The sequence below is a fragment of the Pan troglodytes genome, chromosome 3, assembly GCF_028858775.2.
Source record: "Pan troglodytes isolate AG18354 chromosome 3, NHGRI_mPanTro3-v2.0_pri, whole genome shotgun sequence".
NCBI lineage: Eukaryota > Metazoa > Chordata > Mammalia > Primates > Hominidae > Pan > Pan troglodytes.
The window spans coordinates 67,726,344-67,750,301 of NC_072401.2; the positions used below are offsets into that span (position 1 = coordinate 67,726,344).

General features: G+C 39.0%; 1 long non-coding RNA gene across 5 annotated transcripts in view; it reads left to right on the plus strand.

Annotated features, from left to right (window-relative positions):
• LOC104006099 (uncharacterized) overlaps window positions 1-23,958 on the plus strand; it is a 94,595-nt gene that overhangs the window by 19,860 nt on the left and 50,777 nt on the right. For 3 of the 5 annotated variants that reach the window (XR_008547542.1, XR_008547545.1, XR_008547546.1), the window contains one exon: window positions 9,750-9,840. This is a non-coding gene — a long non-coding RNA (uncharacterized LOC104006099). Of the gene's footprint in view, window positions 1-9,749; window positions 9,841-19,417; window positions 19,459-23,958 lie in introns of all 5 variants that reach the window. The other 2 variants (XR_010156599.1, XR_008547544.1) reach the window with 1 other exon arrangement.

Below are 23,958 nucleotides of genomic sequence, written 5' to 3' on the forward strand. Positions count from 1 at the left end.
CTTGCACTCTGTGCACCCACAGGCTTAACACCATGTGGAATCTGCCAATGATTATAGCTCGTGTCCTCTGAAGTGATGGCCCAAGTTTTACCAGTGCCCCTTTGAGCTGAGGCTGGGGCCAGAGTGACCAGAATTTGGGGAGCCGTGTCTCAAGGCTGTGCAGGCTAGCAAGGTACTGGGCCTGGCCTACAAAACCATTCAGTCCTCCTAGGCTTCAGGGCCTGTGGTAAGAAGGGCTGCCAGGAAGTTCTCTGAAATGTCACTGAAACCTTTTTCCCATTGTCTTGGCTATTAGCATTTGGCTCCTTTTCAGTTATGCAGATATCTCTAGCAAATGGTTGCTCAACAGCCTGCTTGAGTTTCTCTCTTGTAAAAGGTTTTTATTTATTTGCCACATGATCAGCCTGCAAATTTTCTGAACTTTTAGGCTCTGCTTCCTGTTTAAATGTAAGTTCCAAATGTAAGTCATTCCTTTGTGCCTACATCTGAGCATAGGTTGTTAGAAGCATCCAGGCCACATCTTGAACACTTTGCTGCTTAGAAATTTCTTCCACCAGATACTCTAGGTCATCATTCTCAACTTCAAACTTCCACAGATCTCTAGGGCATAAACACAATGCAGCCAAGCTGTTTACTAAGGAATAATATGCATAATCTTTGATCCCAATACATTTCTGATTTCTATCTGAGACCTCAGCAGCCTGAACTTCAAAGTTCATATCACAATCAGCATTTTGGTAACAACCATTTAACCAGTCTCTAAGAGGTTCCAAACTTTCCTTCATCTTCCTGTCTTCTGAGCCATTCAAACTCTTTGGACTGCTGCTTGTTACCCAGTTCCTAATTTGCTTTCACATTTTCAGATATCTTAATAGCCATGCCTCACTCCTAGTACCAATTTTCTGTATTAGGCCTTTCTTGCATTGCTATAAAGAAATACCCAACACTGGGTAATTTATAAGTAAAGAGGTTTAATTAGCTCACAGTTCCGCAGGCTGTACAGGAAGTTTGGCAATGGCATTTGCTTCTGGGGAGGCCTCAGGAACCTTATCATCATGGCAGGTGGTGGAGCAGGAGTGGGCACTTAATATGACGAAAGCAGGAGCAAGAGAGAGAGTTGGGGGTGGAGGTGCCACACTTTACAACAACCAGACCTCAAGAGAACTCACTCGCTATCTAGAGGACAGCACCAAGACATAAGGGATCTGCCCCTGTCACCCAAACACCTCCCACCAGGCCTCACATCTAACACTGGGGATTACAATTCAACACGAGATTTGGGTGGGGAGTAATATCCAAACTATATCACTGATATATTAAAATATACACCAAACTATCATGCTCTATCTAGCGGAAAGTGATAATTGACCAATTCTTTCAAAATGTTTCATTTCTGAAATATTTTATTGGAAAATTCTTATGAATTTGGGTGAGATTTTAATAACAAATCTCCTGAGCTATGTCAAAGGAAATGAATTTTGAGTATCAATGAAACCTGACAAAGAAAAAACACGAAAGTAAATTTTATCAAATAACATGATATGTAAAAGAGTTAAAATAATTATACCTTTATAGATATCAATATATTTTTCCTATACTAAAGAACTATATCTCACACAATATATGGCAAGTTTTATATATGTAATTATGCATATGATACTAATAATACTGCCATTTTTTAATGGATTTTTTTCTTATCCAAATGATGACCCAGGCAACTAACTTTCCTGCTAAGGAAAGTCCTGTTAAGGAATTTCCTTTCCTTCAAGTGGCCTCTTTTGCCATTTGTAAGGCAGTTAATACTTACAGGTTTATTATCAAGAGCTTAAGAGAAAACTATTCCAAAAATACAATTTTATTTCTTTGTTGCCACTACTTTCAATGGCAAAAAATGCAAATATTTTGCATCAACCTAATAGCTTATTTCTGGTTAAAAGACTTAGAGTTCATGTTCATTTAACCAAATGGATTTTTAAAATTATTATTGAGGAATATTTATCAGGGATAGATAAAAAGTTTTTAAGGAGCCTGAAACATAATTTGGAGGACTCTAAGAAAAAAAGTAAAAGTTACATATTTCAAAAAACTGATGGTAGCATAAACATTACAAAATTGAGCAAAACATATTTGTATTGGCTGGGCGCAGTGGCTCATGCCTGTAATCCCAGCACTTTGGGAGGCCGAGGTGGGCGGATCATGAGGTATAGAGATTGAGACCATCCTGGCTAACACGGTGAACCCCGTCTCTACTAAATATACAAAAAGTAGCCAGGCGAGGTGGCAGGCGCCTGTAGTCCCAGCTACTCGGGAGGCTGAGGCAGGAGGATGGTGTGAACCTGGGAGGCGGAGCTTGCAGTGAACCAAGATCACGCCACTGCACTCCAGCCTGGGTGACAGAGCGAGACTCCGTCTCAAAAAAAAAAAAAAATAGTATTTGTATTAACTGCCTGATGCATTTCTGCACCTTTCCTATATGTACTTCAATAATGCAGAATTAATGAAATTACAACTTACAAATACAATTTAAGTTAAATTTTACATTTTCTTTTCAGTTATATTATCCCGCACAATTGTGTAATCAAATTACTCATGTATACATATGTAGGCAAAGATGAGTAAGTTTTCTCACCAGACCACTTATTTCTTCTGGGTGTTTTGTAACATCAGTTACAAATTTTCCGAGATGTTTCATAGGAGCTGCCATATTTTCCCAAGACAAGATATACCAGTTAACACTACAACATAATATTTTTTGTAATTAATTAATTTTTATATATTTAGGGGGTACAGTTACAAGTTTCCTACAAGTATATATTGTGTATAGGGCAAGTCTAGGCTTTTAGTGTACCCATTGTCTGAATAGTGAACATTGTAACCAATAAGTAGTTTTTCAACACTCTCCCAACTTTGACCCTCCCACCTTTTATAGTCTTTAGGGTCTATTATGCCACACTGTATGTCCATGTGTATCCATTGTTTAGCTCCCAACAATAAGTGAGAACTTGCTGTATTTGACTTTCTGAGTTATTTCACTGAGGATAATTGTCTTCAGTCCCATCCATGTTGCTACAAAAGACATGATTTCATCCTTTTCTATGGCTGAGTAGTATTCCATGGTATATATAGATTTATTTTCCTTTGGTTATATACCCAGTGGTGAGACTGCTGAATCTAATGGCAGTTCTATTTTTAGTTATTTGAGAAAGCTTCATACTGTTTTCCATAAAGGTTGTTATGATATACATTCCCAACAACAGTGTATAAGCATTCTGTTTTCTTTGCATCCTGGTTAACATCCTGGTTAGCATTTCTTTCACGTTTTTTGGTCACTTGTATGTCTTGTTTTGAAAATTATCTGTTCTGGTCAGGTGCCGTGGCTCATGCCTGTAATCCCAGTGCTTTGGGAGGCCAAGGCGGGTGGATCACCCTGAGGTCAGGAGTTCTAGTCCAACCTGTCCAACGTGGTGAAACCCCATCTCTACTAAAAATTCAAAAACTAGCCAGACGCAGTGGCATGCGCCTGTTGTCCCAGCTACTCAGGAGGCTGAAGCTGCAGAATCTCTTGAACCTGGGAAGTGGAGGTTGCAGTGAGCTGAGATCACACCAAGGCACTCCAGCCTGGGCAACAGAGTGAGACTCCGTCTCAAAAAAAAAAAAAATATATATATATATATATACACACACATATGTATATATATAAATATATATTTATATATGTATATATGTATATTTTTTATTTAGTTATTTTTTCATATTTATATATGTGTGTGTGTGTGTATATATATATATATATCTGTTCATGTCCTTTGTTCACTTTTTAATGGGGTTATTTATTTTTTCTTGAGTTGCTTAAGTTCCTTGCAGATTCTGGGTATTAGCCCTTTGTTAGATGCGTAGTTTGCAAATATTTTTTCTCATTCAGTAGGTTGTCTGTTTATTCTGTTTATTTGCTGGACAGAAGCTTTTTAGTTTAGTTATGTCCTATTTGTTTATTGGTTGTTGTTGTTGCATTTGCTTTTAAGGACTTCATCATAAATTCTTTGCCTATGCCATTGTCAAAGGAGTTTTTCCTATCTTTTCTTCTATGATTTGCATAGTTTCAGGTCTTATGTTTGGATCTTTAATTCATGTTGAGTTGATATTTTTGTATGGTGTATTAGTTTGTTTTCACACTGCTGATAAAGACATTCCTGAGACTGGGAAGAAAAGTAGATTTATTTGGACTTATAGTTCCACATGGCTGGGGAGGCCTCAGAATCATGGCAGGAGGCGAAAAGTCCTCTTACACAGTGCTGGCAAGAGAAAAAAAATGAGGAAGATGCAAAAGTGGAAACCCCTGATAAAACCATCAGATCTTGTGAGACTTATTCAGTACTATAGGAGCAGTGTGGGAAAACCACTCCCATGATTCGAATTATCTCCCACCAGGTCCTTCCCACAATACGTGGGAATTATGGAAGCACAATTCACAGTGAGATTTGGGTGGGGACACTGAGCCAAACCATATTGTATGGTGAGAGGTGTGGGTTCAGTTTCATTCTTCTGCAGTGCCATTTATTGAATGCAGTGTCATTTCGCCTCTGTATATGTTTGTTGAGTTTTTCAAAGATCAGTTGGTTATAGGTATGTTGCTTTATTTCTCTGTTCTCTATTATGTTTAATTGATCTCTGTGTCTACTTTTATACCAGTACCGTGCTGTTTTGGTTACTATACCCTTTTAGTATAATTTGAAGACAGGTAATATGATTTCCCCAGCTATATTCTTTTTGCTTAGGATTGCTTTGGCTATTCAGGCTCTTTTTGGTCCCACATGAACTTAGAATTGTTGTTTTCTAATTCTGTAAAAAAAATTATGTTGGTAATTTGAAGGGTTATGTTGAATCTATAGATTGCTTTGTGCAGTATGTTTATTTTAAAAATACTAATTCTTCCAATCCATGAGCATGGCATGTTTTCCATTTATTTGTGTTGTCTACAGTTTTTCTCACTGGTGCTTTGTAGTTCTCCTTACAGTGATCTTTCACCTCCTTGGTTAAATATATTCCTGGGTATTTTTTTTTTTTTTTGTAGCTAATGTACATGGAATTGCCTTCTTGATTTCGTCCTCAGCTAGATTGTTATTGATATATAGATACAATACTAACTTCTGCATATTAATTTTGTATCCTGAAACAAGATCATATCATCAGTGAACAGAGACAATTTGACTTCCTCTTTTCTAACTTGAATGCCTTTTATTTTTTCTCTTGTCTGATTGTTCTGGTGAGGACTTCTAGTACTGTGATGAATAAAAGCAGTGAAAGTGAGCATCCTTGTCTTATAATCTTAGATGCTAATATGCATAAGACATGTAAGTTTATACACAGATATACCCACTTTTTTAGTACTAATAAAAATAACTATAAGCACAAGTCTCATCACCAAACAAAAACAATAGTGGGTTTATACATTTGTACAAGTAAATATGTACTATTTAGAAGATTCAAGACAGGAGAGAAGTTCCATTTTCACCAGTGTTTACAATAACTAAAACTTCAGATTGCATGTCTGAGGATTGGGAAATATTTCTACAGACTAGCTTCTGGCTCTATACTTTTCAAACTTTGCTTCTTGTCCAAAATCACATAATTTTGTTGCAGAATGTCATGGGATATAATACATGTTCATATAAGATTTAAACTCTGCCTCTGCACTGAAGTACAACAATGCCAGATAAGTCAACAGAATGGCCAGTAAGAGGATTCCTAGAAGTCATTTTCACACTTGAATAACAAGCATCATCCAAACTTTACCTAGAGGAAATGTTAGCCATATAAATATACCCCACTAGAGTAAAAACCAAATATACCCTTAACTCTACTTTACTTGGATCCCCAAAATGCCCTAAAGACTCCAGTGCTACCCAATATCTGGCAAAGTGTGATAGAGAGGAAATCAGGGAGGGGAGATACAGGTAACTTAATCAAACATGGTTAAAATGTGACTTAGTTTTGCAAATTTTACAAATGCTTGACCTTGTGAACACTTTCCTAGTGTGTCTTTGAAAGCCTTAGAAGGTTCCTGTGCAAGGAAGAGACTAGAAGTTACAATTTTATTCATTTCATGATAAATCTTATACAACAGAGTGTGGAAGCTCTATTGATGCACTTCTACCCAGACTAAATAGGAATGAGAACTGTTGATTTCTCTCAGTTTACACAGAAAATAAAAGAGAAAACAGGCAATCATCTGGGTTAATGTGCTCAGTCAGTACATGGATGAGCTACTTTATTAGCCAAGGTACTGCATTTTATCCCACATCCTCACTCCAAATTTCTTACCAGTTATGCTTTCCTAACTTTTTAGGTTCTCCATTTTCTTCATGATTCTACAATAATATTGATGTGGTTTGGCCCTGTGACCCCATCTAAATCTCATCTCGAATTGTAATCCCTACATGTGAGAGGGGGAAGTTATTGGATTATGGGGGTGGTTTCCCTTTGCTATTCTTGTGATAGTGACAGAGGCATGAGGCAGACAAATCCTAGGCAGACAGGGGTGGGTACCTGGCAAAACCTGACCTTCAAGCCAAGGACAGTTTAAAGTCTAACTACAAGTCCCAGGTAAATCCTTGGGCCAGATTGAGAACCTGTCTTCCCATTTTGCATGTGTTTCTCTGATTGATCCCCACCCTTCACCTATTTTACATATGCTTATCTTTCCCTAATTGATTTTTTTATAATGTCATGCCCACCTTTGAGTGGTGCCTTTGCTTTAATCTTTTTTGCATACTCACAAACTGATCAGCACTCACTCTTCATTCGGAGCCCATAAAGGCCTCAACCCCAGCCACACTGTGAGAGACCACACAACTTTGGATGGGGTACCACCCTCGGATTCCCTCTCTGCTGAGAGCTGTTTCATTGCTCAATAGTTATTTTCCACCCTCCTCACCCTTTGATTGTCAGCATAAACTCATTCTTCTTGGACACGGTGCAAGAACTGAGGACCCACTGAACAGGGGTACAAAGAAGGCTGTAACACTGTGGCCCTCTGCCCCACATAATGGGAAGTAGCTCAGCCCCAGAGCCATGGGCCCAAGTAGGACAAAGGGCTGATAGAGCTGTTAACATGCTGCTGTCCATCGGGCTGCAGACAGTGGGACTAAAAGAGCAAATTAGCATGCTGTAACACTCTGTCTGGGGCTTCAGAGTCACAGACACCACTGCCTGGGCACCACCACATTCCCCTCGTCTGGACACTGGAATCCACCACGAGAGTCACTTGCAACATGAGTAGTCCAGCCACAAGCCCCACATTGAGCCTTCTCCTGTTCCAGCACTTGGAATGGCTAGCTGGACCCTGCACTTGCTCTCTCCCACACCCCCTCCAGCCAGGGTCTGAGTGCGCAGTTGCAGCAGCCACAGGATCCACACACTTGCTCTCTCCTGCCACCATAGAAGACGTGACTTCTTCCCCTTCTGCCACGATTGTAAGTTTCCTGAGGCCTCCCCCGCCATGTGGAACTGTGAATCAATTAAATCTCTTTCCATTATAAATTACCAGTCTTGGGTATTTCTTTATAGCAGTGTGAGAACGGATTAATACACATATATCCAAAGTGCAATTGAGTTAAACAGAAGTTATCAAACGATCATATTTACCGACCACTCCACGACTTCTCCCCTCCCATTTTTACTTCACATTTTCCAATATTTAGGGGGTGACAGCAGTGTCAAGGGAGCATGAGGAAAGCCACTTCAGTGGCTGCTTCCACCCTTTTAATAGATGAATGAATAAAATAATTCTATTCGACATTTAGTGATGGTCAAATGTAGTGCAGGCACTGTTAGGCTGAACCTCACAGTACTGAGTACTGAGTTGTTCCTTTCCCTTGTTTCAGATTTTATCTCCTAAGATAAAATTCTTTTGCTTAAGAGTCTTTTTTTTCTTTTTCTTTTTCTTTTTTTTTTTTTTTGAGATGGAGTCTCACTCTGTCACCCAGGCTGGAGTGCAGTGGCATGGTCTCGGCTAATTGCAGCCTGTGCCTCCCGGATTCAGGTGATTCTCCTGCCTTAGCCTCCTGAGTAGCTAGGATTACAGGTGCCCACCACGACATCCAGCTAATTTTTGTATTTTTAGTAGAGATGGGGTTTCACCAGTGTGGCCAGGCTAGTCTGGAACTCTTGGCCTCAAGCGATCCACCCGTCTCAGCCTTCCAAAGTCTGGGATTACAGGTGTAAGCCACCATGCGCGGCCTAATTGCTTAAGAGTCTTAAGTGTGTATTACAGATGGTTTGCAACACACTTACACAAGTAGCACAGTGCCTGGAACATATTAAGTGCTCAATTCTTTTGACAGATTGTTTCCTTAGTGATCACTGATTAAGAGTCCTTTAAAAGTTCAAAGACAATAAAAATAGTATATTTTTATGATTGCTTCTTATTCTTACATGAATTTTAGTGAATTAATGAATTTAATATTTTTAAAGTGCCGCAACTGACAAAGATGACCTTCAAATGCTTGTGCCCAGCCTTGGGTAGCCTTGTAGGGTGGTCTTATGCATGTGTCAAATACAGCGAGTTTGAAATAGCACATTAAATTACGTATTTGCAATTATCAGAGATCTTGCAATGTTTGCCTATTTGAGCCTCATTCTATCACTACATCACGTTTTGTTTTTGTTTTTTCATTCTCTTACCTTTTTTTGTAATCCATATACCCACAGTATATTTCTTTATTTGATGCTTTCATCTTCTAGTTCAAGACTAAAACAATGTAAAGACACCTGATGAAAAGAAATTTGGATTTGTAAGCATAAACTCCTAGGTCTCAAGCATTCTCCAAGTTTGATTATGTTCCCCCCACCCAACAATGAGAAAAAAAGTGTTAGACTCTACGTGCATAAATATTGAAAAAACTGACTTGCCTAAACTGTGAATTTTTGTCACTTTTAATGGAAACTCATAACAATGACACAGCTTCCTTTGTATATCACGGACTTAAAATGCTGCCAACTGCACTTTTACTGAGCCTCTAAGTCATGTGTTGAGCATGCGAAGGTGAAGGATTCTATCAATTTTATTCCACTCTTCTCTTGGCCTCTACATTGCACATCTCTGAATAGATTTTTCAGATAATCTCACTGAAATCGAGACTCTTAGAGTCCCCTCTGGCAGATCTATAAATCACATGCTTTAATAGTGACTTCTATTTTCTGGACCTTCTCTATTTTTCTATTAGTTTGCACAGAAGATTGTTGTCTACCTTTCAACTTCCATGAGCTATAAAATTATATCCTTAAGCACAGTGTTCTGATTTTCTTCTGGATCAGCTAATTTAGCTCTTTACTTTTGTCGTAAGAGTAACAATAATTTATTTTGGACTTCTGCATACAACTGCTTCTGAACTTCCAAGATTTCTATTGCTGTTACAAATGACTGCATGTCTATAACACCGATTATCCCAAAAATTTTTCTCTTAGCCTGCTAGCTAATAAAGCAATTGCTAGACCAAAGAACCTAACTTATGATAAATGGTCAAGTGCTTTAGGGTTGTTATCCATATAAAACAAAGAACCTTTCAGATGACCTTGTGGATACTTCAACACCTGGTAAAGGTATAAATAAATTTAATTGCCAAAGATCCACACTTAGGAAGATAAAAGGGGCAGAGGACACTGAACCATACAGATAACACCACAAACTTCATTTAGTCATTAGACTGAACTTCACTCTTGCAGTTTCATCTCCTCTTTTTTTTCTACAGTGAAGTTTCTGAAAAGTAATACAGCAGGCAAAGAAAATCTGCAGGAGACAGCAGAAGGAAAAGCAATTATTCTGAATAATCTACACATAAAGTGAGTATCTTTATTTTAAAAAAATTTAAGTTGGTAGCTGGCACATAGCTTTTATTCCTGAAACAATGGCAAAAACCTATTGCTCTGAATTTAAAAAAGAATAATAATGAGAAAGAAGTTAAAAGTAAATTTGACCTAATCAACAGCAAAAGAAACAGCACCTTGTAGAATCATTTATTTGAAAGTCTATTTAAATAAGTGATGATTTAGAAATCTGAAGTAGTATTATTTGGCAGCCTTTCTGGGCAAGAAAAAAAGAACTGAGTATAAAGATTAAAATGAAGCCAAACAATACATGAAATAAAGATCAGTTCAGTTCCAATAAGAGCATCTTATAACTTACAAACTCAAAGTAATTATTTTTGAATTTAAAAATATAAGCACAAGATGAAATTGAAAGGATATACATACCATCTTGGTAAAATTTATGAATTGCTTCAAGAATAGGACTTGACTTCTTTTTAAAGGTTTAGTCAAAAATTTTTGCATTCATACAAGTTTATAACAATGCTCTATTTCTATTCCATTATTATCAGAACCACTATTATTATTAAAAAACCATTTCCTGTGGCTAAAGAACATATTCTTTTAGAATTTTCATATGCAATGAAATTGTTTTAAAATAGTTAATTCTTTGCCATTCCTCCCTCAACCACATTCTCTGTCAATCTAGAGGATTCATGTGGTGACATTCTATGTTGCAATTTCAATCTTAGTCACAAAGGCAAGCCTTCTAATTCTGTCATTATTTAATGATAGACAGATGATTTTGCACTCATTTGACCTTTACCATGCTCTCTTGTTTGATTAGCAGCTCATTCCTGTTCTCTTATAATAAAAGGTAGAATGGATTAGCCATTCAGAATTCAGAATATTGAAGTAGTTAAAGCATAACAACAGACCACTGCTGGCATTTAATGCAGACATTAAAATTCTAATGACTCATTCCCCTGTCGCAGATGAGGAAAAGAATAGAAATAGACATAACAAGGATCTGTTCTTCTGAAACTAATTATAACAGGAATTTGAGATGGTAAAGACTTCATCTATTCATGTAAATCAGTGTTTCCTTTAACTTGGTAAAGAAGGCACTGTGATTTGCCAAAATTGAGGATTTCTGGAATCAGGTTAATTTAGGGTTCAGTACTAAAAGAGATCTTTTGAAGATGAAATGACAGAGGGTGGCGTGAAAAAAGAAAGGGGGGTTATAAACATAGGTATACCCTCCTGAGAGGCATAATTTAAGAAAAATTTTGATTTTTTTTAAAAAAACAGACTTTAAGAGAAAAAGTTATAATCATTCTATGACAAGAAGTGAATGTCTATACAAAATGTTTATTTTTTGTGTTATCATAACAAAATCTCAGATATTAAAAGCTATTCTTATCCTACACTGTAGGAAATAATAGTTAAAATAATTAATAAGCATATTTCTTGAACCCATGGCAGGTTCTTTGCAAGGCCCTAGTGATATCAGATGATAAATACAACATATTTCCTGTCCTCTGGGAGCCTACAGTTGAGTTACTAAGAGATACATTAATCAAATAATCACAGAAAGGAATACAGCATTTCCACTGTAATAAGTAATGCATTAGTCACACTGAGATTATTCGAATTTATAATGCAAGGACCTGACCAAGATAGGGGGTCCCAGAAGGCTTAGCCAAGGAAGTCATGATTGATTAAAACTTGGAGGAAAGGGAAAGTTAATTGGTGAAGAGGAGAAAGGACTCATGGTAGAGGGAGTGTCTGAAAATGGAAGGACAGGAGAAAACACAGCAGTTTTGAGACTATGAGAGATCAACGTGTTTGGGTTGTACAAAGATTGAGGGGAAGGATTTTGCATTAGATGGAAAAAAATAAGAACCAAATTATATGCAAGGGTTTGTATCTTATATTCCATGTTAAGTCTTTAAGATCTGTTCTTTTGGCAATTTCAAGTTTATGTTATTATTAACTATAATCACTCTGCTATGCAATAGAATTAGAGAACTTACTCCTGAAACATTGTACTTTTTGGCAAACATCTTCCCATATCTCACACTCTTCCAAGCCCCCGATAACCATCACTCTAGTCTCTGAGTTCCACATTTTTAGATTCTACATATAAATGAGGTCATGCATCATTTGTCTTTCTGTACCTAGCTTATTTCACTTAGCAAAATATCCTCCAGGTTAATCCATGTTGTTGGAAAAGACAGAATTTTCGTTCTTTGTAAGGCTAAATAGTATTCTATTGTGTGTGTGTGTTTCAGGGAAAAACTCCCAAACTGCATTTTTCTTCTGCCTCACTTCACCACAACAATCATCAACACAGAAGACGACTTCTGTGACCAAAGGTGCGGGAGTTTTTCCACACACACCAAACAGTGGACACCAGCTGGGTGTCCTTCAATTCAGTTTTGACACTATCTACCCAGAGAGTGTGTCAGAATCCACAGGTCGAGGGGGCTCAGTTTCACAAGACTTCCCCCTCCTTCCCTCTAGTCACATGTTCGGGCCTCTAGAAATTCTGACTGACTGGCTTCAAGGCGGAGTTTCTACAACCTTCTCTTTGAGTTCAGTTAATGTGCTAGAGCAGCTCACTAAAGTGAGGGAAACATTTACTTACATTTACTGGTTGAGTAAGGAGATCTTACAGGACAAATAACCAGCCAGATGAAGAGACACATGGGGTGAGGTCTGGAGGGGTCTGGAGTACAGGAGCTGTTATCCTCATGGAATTGGGGTGTTCCACCCTCCTGGCATGTAAATGAGTTCTTCTTTACATTCCTGTCAACCTCCATGTTTCCAGCTCTCCAGAATCTCACCAAACCCTGTCCTTTGGGCCTTTTACAGAGACTTAATTTGTTGTCCATGCTAAAGCTGCTGAGGACTGTATGTTGAGATTCTTCTTTTCCTCTGTGCAGGGTTGCTTCCTCCAGAGAAGGAAGCGGGACTCTCTGGAATGAAGGTCTTATGACCCACAGTCAGATTAGAGTCCTGCCTTTGGCAAGTGAAAGGGGGACACAAAAAGGTCAGAGAGATAAGTTTTGTTTCCTGAGGTCTGTTTCTGAGGCTTTAAGTGCCCCAACATCATAACAAAAGATTGTAACAATGGTTATGGGAGTTATGAGCTATGAACCAAGGCTGAAAACCATAATATAAATATAATCATAATATCACAGTGTATATATACCACATTTTCAGTATTCATTCATTCATTGATGGTTACTTCTATATCTTGACTATTTTGATAATCCTTCCAGAAACATGGGAGTACAGATATCTTTTCCACATACTGATTTCATTTTCATTGAAGATATAGCTAGACACAGAATTGCTAGATCATATGGTACTTCTATTTTTAATTTTTTGAGGAATCTCCATATTAGTTTCCATAGTAACTGGAGTAATTTACATTCCCACCAAGAGTTTACAAGGGTTCCCTTTTCTCCACATCACCAACACTTATGTTTTGGCTTTGTGATAATAGACGTGATAGCGGATGTGAGGTAATATCTTGTTTGGTTTTAATTTTTATTTCCCTGATGATTAGTAATAGCTAGCATTATTTTCATGTACATGTTGGCCATTTATATGCCTTCTTTTGAGAAATATCTAATCAATTTATTTGTTTTCTTGCTATTGAGTTATTTTATTTCCTTGTATGTATTTTGGGTATTAATTACTCATCAGATATACGATTTGCAAATATTTTCTCTTATGCTGTAGGTTGTCTCCTCATTCTGTTGATTGTTTGCTTTGTTATGCAGAAACATTTTGGTTTGATTCAATCCTATTTTTCTATTTTTCTTTTGTTGCCTATGCTTTGAGTCATATTCAACAAATCATTACCAAAACTAATGTCAAAAATCTTTTTTTGCATATTTTCTTCTAGGAGTTTTATAGTTTCAGGTCTTATGTTTAAATCTTTAATCCATTCTGAATTAATGGTGTCAAATAAAAATCCAATTTGATTCTTCTGCATGGGGATATTGTTTTCTCAGCAGTATTTATTGAAGAGAATCTCCGTTCCCTATTGTGTAGTCTTGGTACCTTTGTTAAAGATCAATGACGATAATTGCCTGGATTTATTTATAAGCTCTCTACTCTGTTCCATTAGTCTATATGTCTATTGTTATGCTATTCTTATGCTGGTTTTGTTTGTTCGTTTGTTTTTGTTTTAGAGACAGGGTCTTGTTTGGCTGCCCCATGAGGTAGAGCTCAAACAATCCTCTTGCCTCAGTCTCCTGAGTAGCTAGGACTGCAGGTATGCACCAGCACACCTGACTTTTTTTTTTTTTTTTTGTAGAGATGGAGTCTTACTATGTTGCCCAGGCTGGTCTCAAACTCCTGTCCTCATGTGGTACTCCCACCTTGGCCTCTGAAAGCACTGGGATTATAGGTTGAGCTACCATGCTCAGCCCCCATGCTGTTTTGATTACATTAGCTTTGTAGTATATTTTGAGATCAGGTAGTATTATGACTCCAACTTGTTCTTTTTGCCCAAGGTTGCTTTAGCTATTAGATTCCATAGGCTTTCCTTATACATTTTTTTTTCTTTTCTTACTGGATGATTTCAAATAATCTGTTTTTGAGTTTCTTTATTCTTCTTGTTGTTCTCGTCTTCTGTTGAAGCTCTGTATGGGATTTTTTAGTTCTGTCATTGTAGTCTTCAGCTCCCAAGTTTCTGTTTGTTAGTTTTTGTCTTTGTGTTTGTGTGTATGTGTGTTTTACATTTTTCTATCTCTTCATTGCGCTTTTCCTTTTGTTCTTATATTATTTTCCTGACTTCTTATATTGATGTTCTTATATTGATTTCCTGATTTCATTAAATCATTTATCTCTGTTCTTGTAGCTCACTGAGCTCCTTTAGAACATTTATTTTGAATTCTTTGTCAGGCAATTAGCAAATCTTCAATTCTCTGGAATTAGTTACTAGATGTGTACGGTGTTCCTTTGGTGGTGTCATGTCTCTCTGATTCTTCATGATTTCTGTAACCTCATGTAGTTCTCTACACACTTCAAAAAGCAGTCTACTCTTCCAGACTTTTGTACTGGAATTATATATCAAAATCTTTCTAAAAGATTTTTACTTGTCAGGGTTGAGGGGAGCACTGGAGTGTGCTGTTGCACCTGGTCTAGTGGTAGCGGGCAAGAAGTATGGAGGTATGGATATGTTGGGGGGGTGCAGTGTCTTGGGGGTTCAGGTAGTTAGAGTCTGTGACACTGGCAACTGCATGATTCTTGATGGCAAGAAACACAGAGTTTCACAGTAGTTACAAGGGCTGCTGGGGTCCTAAGCAGTGCCTTTGGGTCCAACAGCCAAAGACCAGAGTTGGGGCCAGTGGTGTTCCTGTGCTGGAGTATGGAGGCTGGCTCCAGCACATATGTGGTAGCAGGGGCCAGCTATAGGCACTCTCACAGTGGCAAGGGTGAGGGTCATGAGCAGGGACTCTGGCTGACCGCAGGTTCATGTGCTGGTGGGAACTGGAGCTGTGTCCAAGCACAGCTATAGGAGCTGGCAGCCTGCATGTCAGTAGTTGCAGGGGCTAACTGGGGGTTATGGACAGGGGTTAGGCCAGCTATGTATGCCTGTGTTACTGTGGAGACCAAGGCTGGCCGTGGGCACATGCATACATCCATAGCTGCAGAGGTCCTATGGGGGCATGCATGCAGCAGTGAGAGCTGGTAACAGAGGTCACATGACTGCATCTGTGTGCTCAGCTGCAGGGACTGGAGCTAGGCATGTAAACACAGTGGTCAAGGCCAGAAATGGGAGTTGGGCCCAGCTGCTTGTATATACACAGCTGTGGGAGCCAGGACTAGTGTTATATATGAGCCTGGCTACAGGCATATGTGCTGCAGTGGCAGCTGAGGCCAGGGCCTGCAGTGTGGGCCCAGGACCATTTTTAGGCATGTGTATTGTGGCTGCTCTGGGTCCCTGGGCCAAGGCATCTGTTATGACAGCAGCTGGTGTGGTTCCTGGGAGGGAAAAGGAAGATGAGCAGTGGCTCAGGCACCTGGAAAGAGCAAAAGCAAAAAGCTGTGGAATCCTCCATGGCAAAACCTGCAGGGCATCCATTGAGGCTGTGTTGGTTGTTGATTTCTTCAGTAGCAAAAGCTGCTAATGTCTATGACAGCGAACACTGCAAAGTCCTCAGCAGTGAAACCTGCAGGGGGTGCCCAGTAACCATGAGGACTATTGAGGTCCTCAGTAGAGGAGGCTGCTGGAGTATGTGCAGAGCAGGGCACTGGGGACCTCAGTTGATTCTGCCTTGTTGGCTTGTGCTGATAGATCACATCCTTCTTCTTTGTTCCTGGTTGTCTCCAGACATCACAGATAATACCAGTCTCCTTAGCAATCCGGGTGAGGAGAAAGTAAATACATTTGTTTGAGCAGTGCCTTGAAAGGCTGGGGAAATTAGTTGTTCACACCATATTCTTCTTCTTTATGAGAGAAAATTGAGAGTCCGGGTGTTCCCTTTCTGTGTTGAGCAGTACAGACCTGGGGGATGGGATGATGTAGGCAAAACACTTTTATCTATTTTGTGTGGTTATTTTGTTTTTTTGTTTTTCTTCCATAGGTATGGCTATAGCTTCCTAAGTGGACTCCTTAGCTCTTCTAGAGTTATTTTTATTTTCATATAGTTGTCTAATCATTATTCTTTGTGGGGAAAATAAAGGCTGAGGTTTCCTACTCCACCATCTATCTTACAGATAAGAAAACAAAAATAACTCTATGGTTAAAAAAAAATTTCAAAAACTTCATTTAAAAAAACTATTTTAGATTGAACTATTGCCCTGATTCTTCTCCCCTACCTGCACTCACACCATTGCCATGGCCTCATTATGGATGTACTTACCCAATTCTTGACTTTGGGCTTGGTCAGATGACTTTCTTTGACCAAAAGTTTCTGTACAGAAATCACAGTTTGCCAGTGTCAAGCCTGGGTCTTAGGAGGATGCACATGTTTGTGCTTATTCTCTTGCACCTCTGCCAGTGATATAAGAGGAAGAAATATCTCTGGCAACCTCTCTGACACAAGGAGAATGAAAGACACTGAAGCTGGAGCACCCACCCTGCCTTCAGTTCCTAACTTGGAAGCAGGATGCTATCTGCCATGGACTACAAAGTGCCACCAGTTGAGTCCAACCAATATTAGCCAAGCCCCCAACAACACACAGAAGTACAAGAAGATATGAGTGTTGCTTTAATTCGCTGAGTTTTGGGGTGGTTTTGTACAGAACATTGCTGTGATTTCTCAGAATCTTTAATATGCTAAGAGTCTGAGGATGACTCCTTTGGAGGTGGAGTTCTTTCAAACAGCACTGGGAAATGCTAGATTAGAATAAGGTATATCAGTCAGAAATAATCTTTTTCACTAAATCTATCTTAGTTTAATATGTCTTCATTTTTCTGAACAGCAAATGAGCATATTCATATATGCCATATGTTATAGAATGTTGAATAGGTTGCTTCCTATCTACTTGAAAATTTTGGCAAATTCCCCAAAGCTACAGATAGTGGGTAATATATTACACTCACATTAAAAGAGAGCTACAAACATATTCCCACAGAGCTTACAACAAATGATTAAATTGGTCCTTCAGCTACCAACTACCATCACCCACTTCCAGTCTCTGTTAAAAGTGACTGGAACGTACATTGAGGAAATTACTTAAAGGAAATACATATGAGTAGAGAATGCTATGATCTCTTCCTTTCCTACTTACATGGGGAGAGTTTGTCTCTCCACTGCCCCCTCACCACCAAGTGAAGAGAGGTGCGCAAGAGAATCATTCCTAGTAATAGTGATTATCTGTAAAAGGGATGACAAGCTTCTCTATCCCTAACTGCCTGTGATGCCAGTTAAGCTGCAAGGATGTAGGGTATGGAAGAATTCTTAGGAACGACTGGCATTAGTCCCCAGGATTTGCGAGTATATATGAAGATAAAGACTGGAACATGCTTCTCTTGGGAAATTCACTGAACAAGATGCAAGCCTTGGTAACATACATCTTCCATACATCTTCGGAAATCCAGGCAGAGGTTCCCAAACCCCAATTCTTGACTTCCGTGCACTCGCAGACTCAATAGTATGTAGAAGCTGCCAAAGCTTGAGGCTTGCACCTCTGAAGCCATAGCCCGAATTCTATGTTGGCCCCTTTCAGCCAGGGCTGGAGTGGTTGGGACACAGGGCACCAAGTCCCTAGGCTGCACACAGCACAGGGATCCTAAGCCCGGCCAACAAAGTCACTTTTTTCTCCTACGCCTCTGGGCCTCTGATGGGAGGGGCTGCCATGAAGACCTCTGACATGCCCTGGAGACATTTTCCCCATTGTCTTGGGGATTAACATTCAAGTCCTCATTGCTTAGGCAAATTTCTGCAGCCGGATTTAATTTCTCCTCAGAAAATGGGGTTTTCTCTAATATCGCATTATCAGGCTGCAAATTTTCCAAACTTTTGTGCTCTGTTTCCCTTATAAAACTGAATGCCTTTAACAGCATCTAATCACCTCTTGAATGCTTTGTTGCTTAGAAATTTCTTCTGCCAGATACCCGAAATTATCTCTCTCAAGTTCAAAGTTCCACAAATCTCTAAGCAGGGGCAAAGTGCCACCGGTTTCTTTGCTAAAACATAGCAAGAATCACCTTTGCTCAGTTGCCAACAAGTCCCTTATCTCCATCTGAGACCACCTCAGACTGGATTTCATTGTGCATATTGCTATCAGCATTTTGGTCAAAGCCATTCAACAAGTCTCTAGGGATTTCTAGACTTTCCTACATTTTCCTATCTTCTTCTGAGCCCTCCAAATTGTTCCAACCTCTGCCTGTTACCCAGTTCCAAAGTTGCTTCCACATTTACAGTTATCTTTAAAGCATTGCCCCACTCCACTGGTACCAATTTACTATATTAGTCTGTTTTCATGCTGCTAATAAATACATACCCAACATTGGGCAATTTACAAAGGAAAGAGGTTTAACTGGACTTAAGTTACACATGGCTGGGGAGGCCTCACAATCATGGTGGAAGGCAAGGAGGAGCAAGTCATGTCTTACATGGATGGTGGCAGGCAAAGAAAGAGAGAGCTTGTGCAGGGTTTTCCTGTTTTTAAAGCCATCAGATCTCATGAGACTTATTCACCATCATGAGAACAGCACAGGAAAGACTTGCCCCCATGATTCAATTACCTCCCACTGGGTCTCTCCCACAACACATGAGAATTCAAGATGAGATTTGGGTGGGGATATAGCCAAACCATATCAGCCCTCTTTACTTACTATATTATTTTATAATTAGAATCCTTAACATATTTCCTCTTAGAACAATTTTAAGTGTACAATAGACTATTTTTCTCCGTTGGCATTATGGTATACAGTAGATGTTTAGAATTTATTCATCCTAACTGTACATTATACTTCATTCTCATTTTTCCCTATGGGCATAGAAGTACTTACAAGCCAAGAAGATATTTCTCAGTACTCTATTCTGCAGGCTTGGGGAAGACATGATGTGAGTCATGTAAAATTGTTCTTACCATTTTCAATGCACCTTTTTTTGTTTGTTTCTTTCTGTGCTCCACCCAGTTGCTGTAACTTCTCACCTGGATTCCAGAGCTCTCATGAAGGTATTTTTATCCATGGATGGTTGTTAAATCTGTGTTTCTATAAAAGGGCTGGAACATCTCATTTAACTAAGACTTTTTGTGTATAGAAGTTTTTTTTAAAGGACATAAGTTGTCTAGCTTTTGTGATTTCTTTCCTTTGTTTTGTGCTATAAAAGTCGTCTTTATAATACAATTTGAAATTTACTTTTTTTATTGTTGTTTTGTTTTTCTTTTTTTTTTGTTTTGTGTTTTTTTGAATAGTAATTCTATACCTGGTTATGGTCCTCATATAAAATACAAAGAAAAAGACATTGGCATGCTGAAAGAGTAGTTTATATCTTTCTGAAATTTGACTGCCCAATTTTGTCTGTTTGAGAATGCAGACAACTGTGTAAACTGTTTATATACTTTAATAAAAATTTAAAGATGCTGTCACACTCAGGAAATCCAAAAACTGTTTGTCTCCCACATTGTTTGCAAAGACTAGCTATCCATAGAGCTTTGCAACCACAGACCTTACCAATTCCCTTAACAACAGGGAATGCATTCCTAGTGACTGGTAGTGTGTACTGTGGTCATGTTTGATATGATTTGACAGTCTAAGGTCATTTCTCAGAAGAAAGAAGAAATAGTCCATTTGATAAAGATTTTCTTTCATCTTCTAGTTATGAAAGCTTTTACTCTACCTCTTTCTTATTTGGATTTAGTCATAATTTAGCACCTTACAACATTCTGGTATTACACCAGGAAACAATCCTAAAAATAGTCAAAGATGAGGAGCTGAGTAGGAAAATTTTGCCTCATTGTCTCTAACAAGACAACTGTCTCTGACACCTCTTAAATAGCAGAAGAAAACTGTCAAGGGCCTCTCAGCTAAAAGATTCCCAGGGGCTTCACCAAAATGCCTTAGTATCCTAAATAACAGGACTTTTGTCTAGTTTGTAGCATATGTTTCTTATCTTTTTCTTGATTTGTGGGGTCTGTGAAAATCAGTAACATCTAATTCCATTGTAGGGTTGAGGAAATAAATCCAATACAATGGATAAACCATAAAAATGGTTAAAATCATAAATGTATATATGCAACAGAGGCCTAATGGAAAGGTCAAATCTGTGAGCACACTGTGAACTCTGGCTTGTCATTTCTTTTAATGCAAATGTATGGCCTCCTCAGAAAAATTGTGAAAGGACCATGAATTCTGACAGTTAACTTCAGAATCAACCAAGAATCTATACAGGATAGGCACCAGAAATTCCCTTTGTTTGTCTTATTTTACCACAATATACACATTAAAACAAGCATCAAATTTATGGAATTTATCTCCTAAGAAATGTGTAAGCTCATCCACTCTATTGCACTTGCCATTTTTAGGATGAAGCCACCATTCTCTCTCAACTGTATTAATGTAATAGGCTCCAAGCTACTTCACCCAATCTCCAAGCTTACCATTTAATCTAGCCATACAAGTTAAAGAATGATCTTCCCAAACACCAATCTTGCAATAGCACATTTCAGGGGCTCCATTTTGCTCTTTTTTTTTTTTTTTCTGAGACAGAGTCTCACTCTGTTGCCCAGGCTGGAGTACAGTGGCGCAATCTCAGCTCACTGCAACCTCCACCTACTGGGTTCAAGTGATTCTCCCACCTCAGCCTCCCCAGTAGCTGGGACTTCAGGCCTGTGCCACCATGCCCAGCTAATTTTTGTATTTTTAGTAGAGACAAGGTTTCGCCATGTTGGCCAAACTGGTCTCAAACTCCTGACCTCGGATGATCTGCCCACCTTGGCCTCCAAAAGTACTGGGATTACAGGTGTGAGCCACTGCGCCTGGCCCCATTTTGCTCTTTATATGAAATCTAATTGTCTTAAAATACCCTCAAAATCCTCAGGATCTGGCTAACCTCTCCAGTCTTCTCTCTTCTCAGTACTTGAAATGCTTCAGCCATCCCAAAATTCACTCAGAACTTTACACATGTCATACTCTTTTATTCTCCAGGTCTTTGCTTCAGACTTTTCTTTCCTCTTTGAAAACTGTATTCTCCCTGCAGCCATCAGTCATACCCATGTTTGCACACATCATTTGTCTATGGAGAGCTGATAAGTCTCACCTTACCAACTACTTTCTCCAAGAGCCATCCTCAGACTCTCCAAATCAGAGTTAATTGCCTCTCCAATGTGCTCCCCTTAGTACCCTGAATCTCTAGCATATCATCCTGGATGATAATTACCTGCCTTTTTAAATTTCCTGTACCTAATTGTGAACTTCTTGGGCAGAGACTGTAGCTTTCATGTTCGTCAGCATAGGCTTGATGTGTACTAGATGTTTAATCATTATTCATGTCCTAGCTCAGTAGAAAACTCATCCTGTCTTTGGCAAAAGGCAAGGTTTTCATCTTGAACAGCTTCTGTTAATGAGGCAGCTGATGGTAATATTGTCCAATTAAGCCCCAGGGAAATCTGCTTGAAATGACTTGTGAGAGAAGGCTGTAAGAGATCTATAGATGCCAATTAATTATGGAGTCTACATTAGACCTGGTTAAAAAAAAATAGAAATGCAGGTGAGGAGGAGGGCTCAAATACTGGGTCAAAATATCAGGGTGATGAAGGGAGAAAGAAGCTCTGCCTTGCATCCATGGTTGAGGACTCATGGTGATGAGCCAACTCAATCTCAATGCCAGAGCTGGATACATCAACAGCAGAGCCACGACATATCAATATAACACAGGAAAAATGCAAGGGGGACATTTTTGCAGATCAAAGGATGAAGAGTGAAAATCAGGAAATAGGCAGAAAAGAAGATTTAAAAGTACCACAGAATGCAAATGTGCTTACTTAGAATAATGTGAAGGAAAAGAAGGTATTGGGTGTCCTTGGAATCCCAGTATTCCACAAGGTGAGGCTCAGAGAGAAAGGCAATTTCCACCCTTATTGCTTTTGTAATCCACGTTCTTTGAATAATACTCGTAAGGTTTGGCTGTGTCCCCACCAAAATCTCATTTTGAATTGCAGCTCCCATAATCCCCACATGTCATGGAAGGAACCCGATGGGAAGTAACTGAATCATGGGGATGGATTTTTCCCATGCTATTCTCATTCTAGTGACTAACTCTCATGAAAGCTGATTGTTTTATAAAGGGCAGTTCCCCTGCACACACTCTCTTGCCTGCTGCCATGCAAGGCGTGCCTTTGCTCCTCCTTTACCTTCCGCCATGATTTAGGCCTCCCCAGCCATGTGGAACTGTGAGTCCATTAAACCTCTTTTATTTATAAATTGCCCAGTCTTGAGCAGTTCTTTATAGCAGTGTGAGAGTGGACTAATACGAATATATCACACAACGGTGTAGTTTTGAAGGAAGCACGTGATCCCAATGTGTATAACTATAAATTCACCTATTTCACAATAACAGTAACTTACAGCACTTATTGAATAAGCATTTACTTAGAGGTAGTGTAAAGTACTTACACGCAGCATCACATTTATGGTAGGATGAATAGTGGCACCTAAAATTATCTGCATCCTAATCCCAGAACCTACAAATGTTTCCTTATATGGCAAAAGGAGCTTTAGAATGTCATTAAACTAAGTATATTGATGCACACCTATGTTTACTGTGGCACTATTCACAATAGCAAAGACTTGGAACCAACCCAAATGCCGATCAATGATAGACTGGATAAAGAAAATGTGGCATATATACACCATGGAACACTATGGAGCCATAAAAAAGGATGAATTCATGTCCTTTGCAGGGACATGGATGAAGCTGGAAAACATCATTCTCAGCAAACTATCACAAGAACAGAAAGCCAAACACCACATGTTCTCACTCATAAGTGGGTGTTTAACAATGAGAACATACACAGGCAGGGGAACATCACATACTGGGGCCTGTTGGGGGTTTTGGGGTTAGGGGAGAGATAGCATTAGGAGAAATAGATAATGTAGGTGACAGGTTGATGGCTGCAGCAAACCACCATGGTATGTATATACCTATGTTAACAAAACTGCACTTTCTGCACATGTACTCTAGAACTTAAAGTATAATTTAAAAAAAAGAAAAGTATGTTGAAATGGGAAGTCAATCCTGGATTATTTGAGTGGGCTCAAATATAATCACAAGGAATGTAGGTGGTCACTAGCAGTTGAAAAATTGGGAAAACAGATTCTGCTCCTCAGAGCCTACAGAAGGAACCAGCCCTACTGACACCTGACTTTAACCTAAAGAAACGATTAAGAATTCTAAGTTCTAGAACCACAGCATAACACATTTGTGTTATTTTATGCCACTAAGTTTGTGTTAATTTGCTGCAGTAGCAACAGGAAAGTAACACAGCACTTACTCCTCACAACCACTGAATGTAGAAACTGTCTTTATCTCTTTTTATAGGTGAGGGACTGGAGGTACAGGAAAGTTAACTAAGTTGACAGAAGTAGGATCCAGTCCAGGCAGTTGGATTCAAAAGTCCTTGTCTTTAGCCACCATGCTATATTCCATGATAAGAAAATTGACTGGCTCGCTGTGT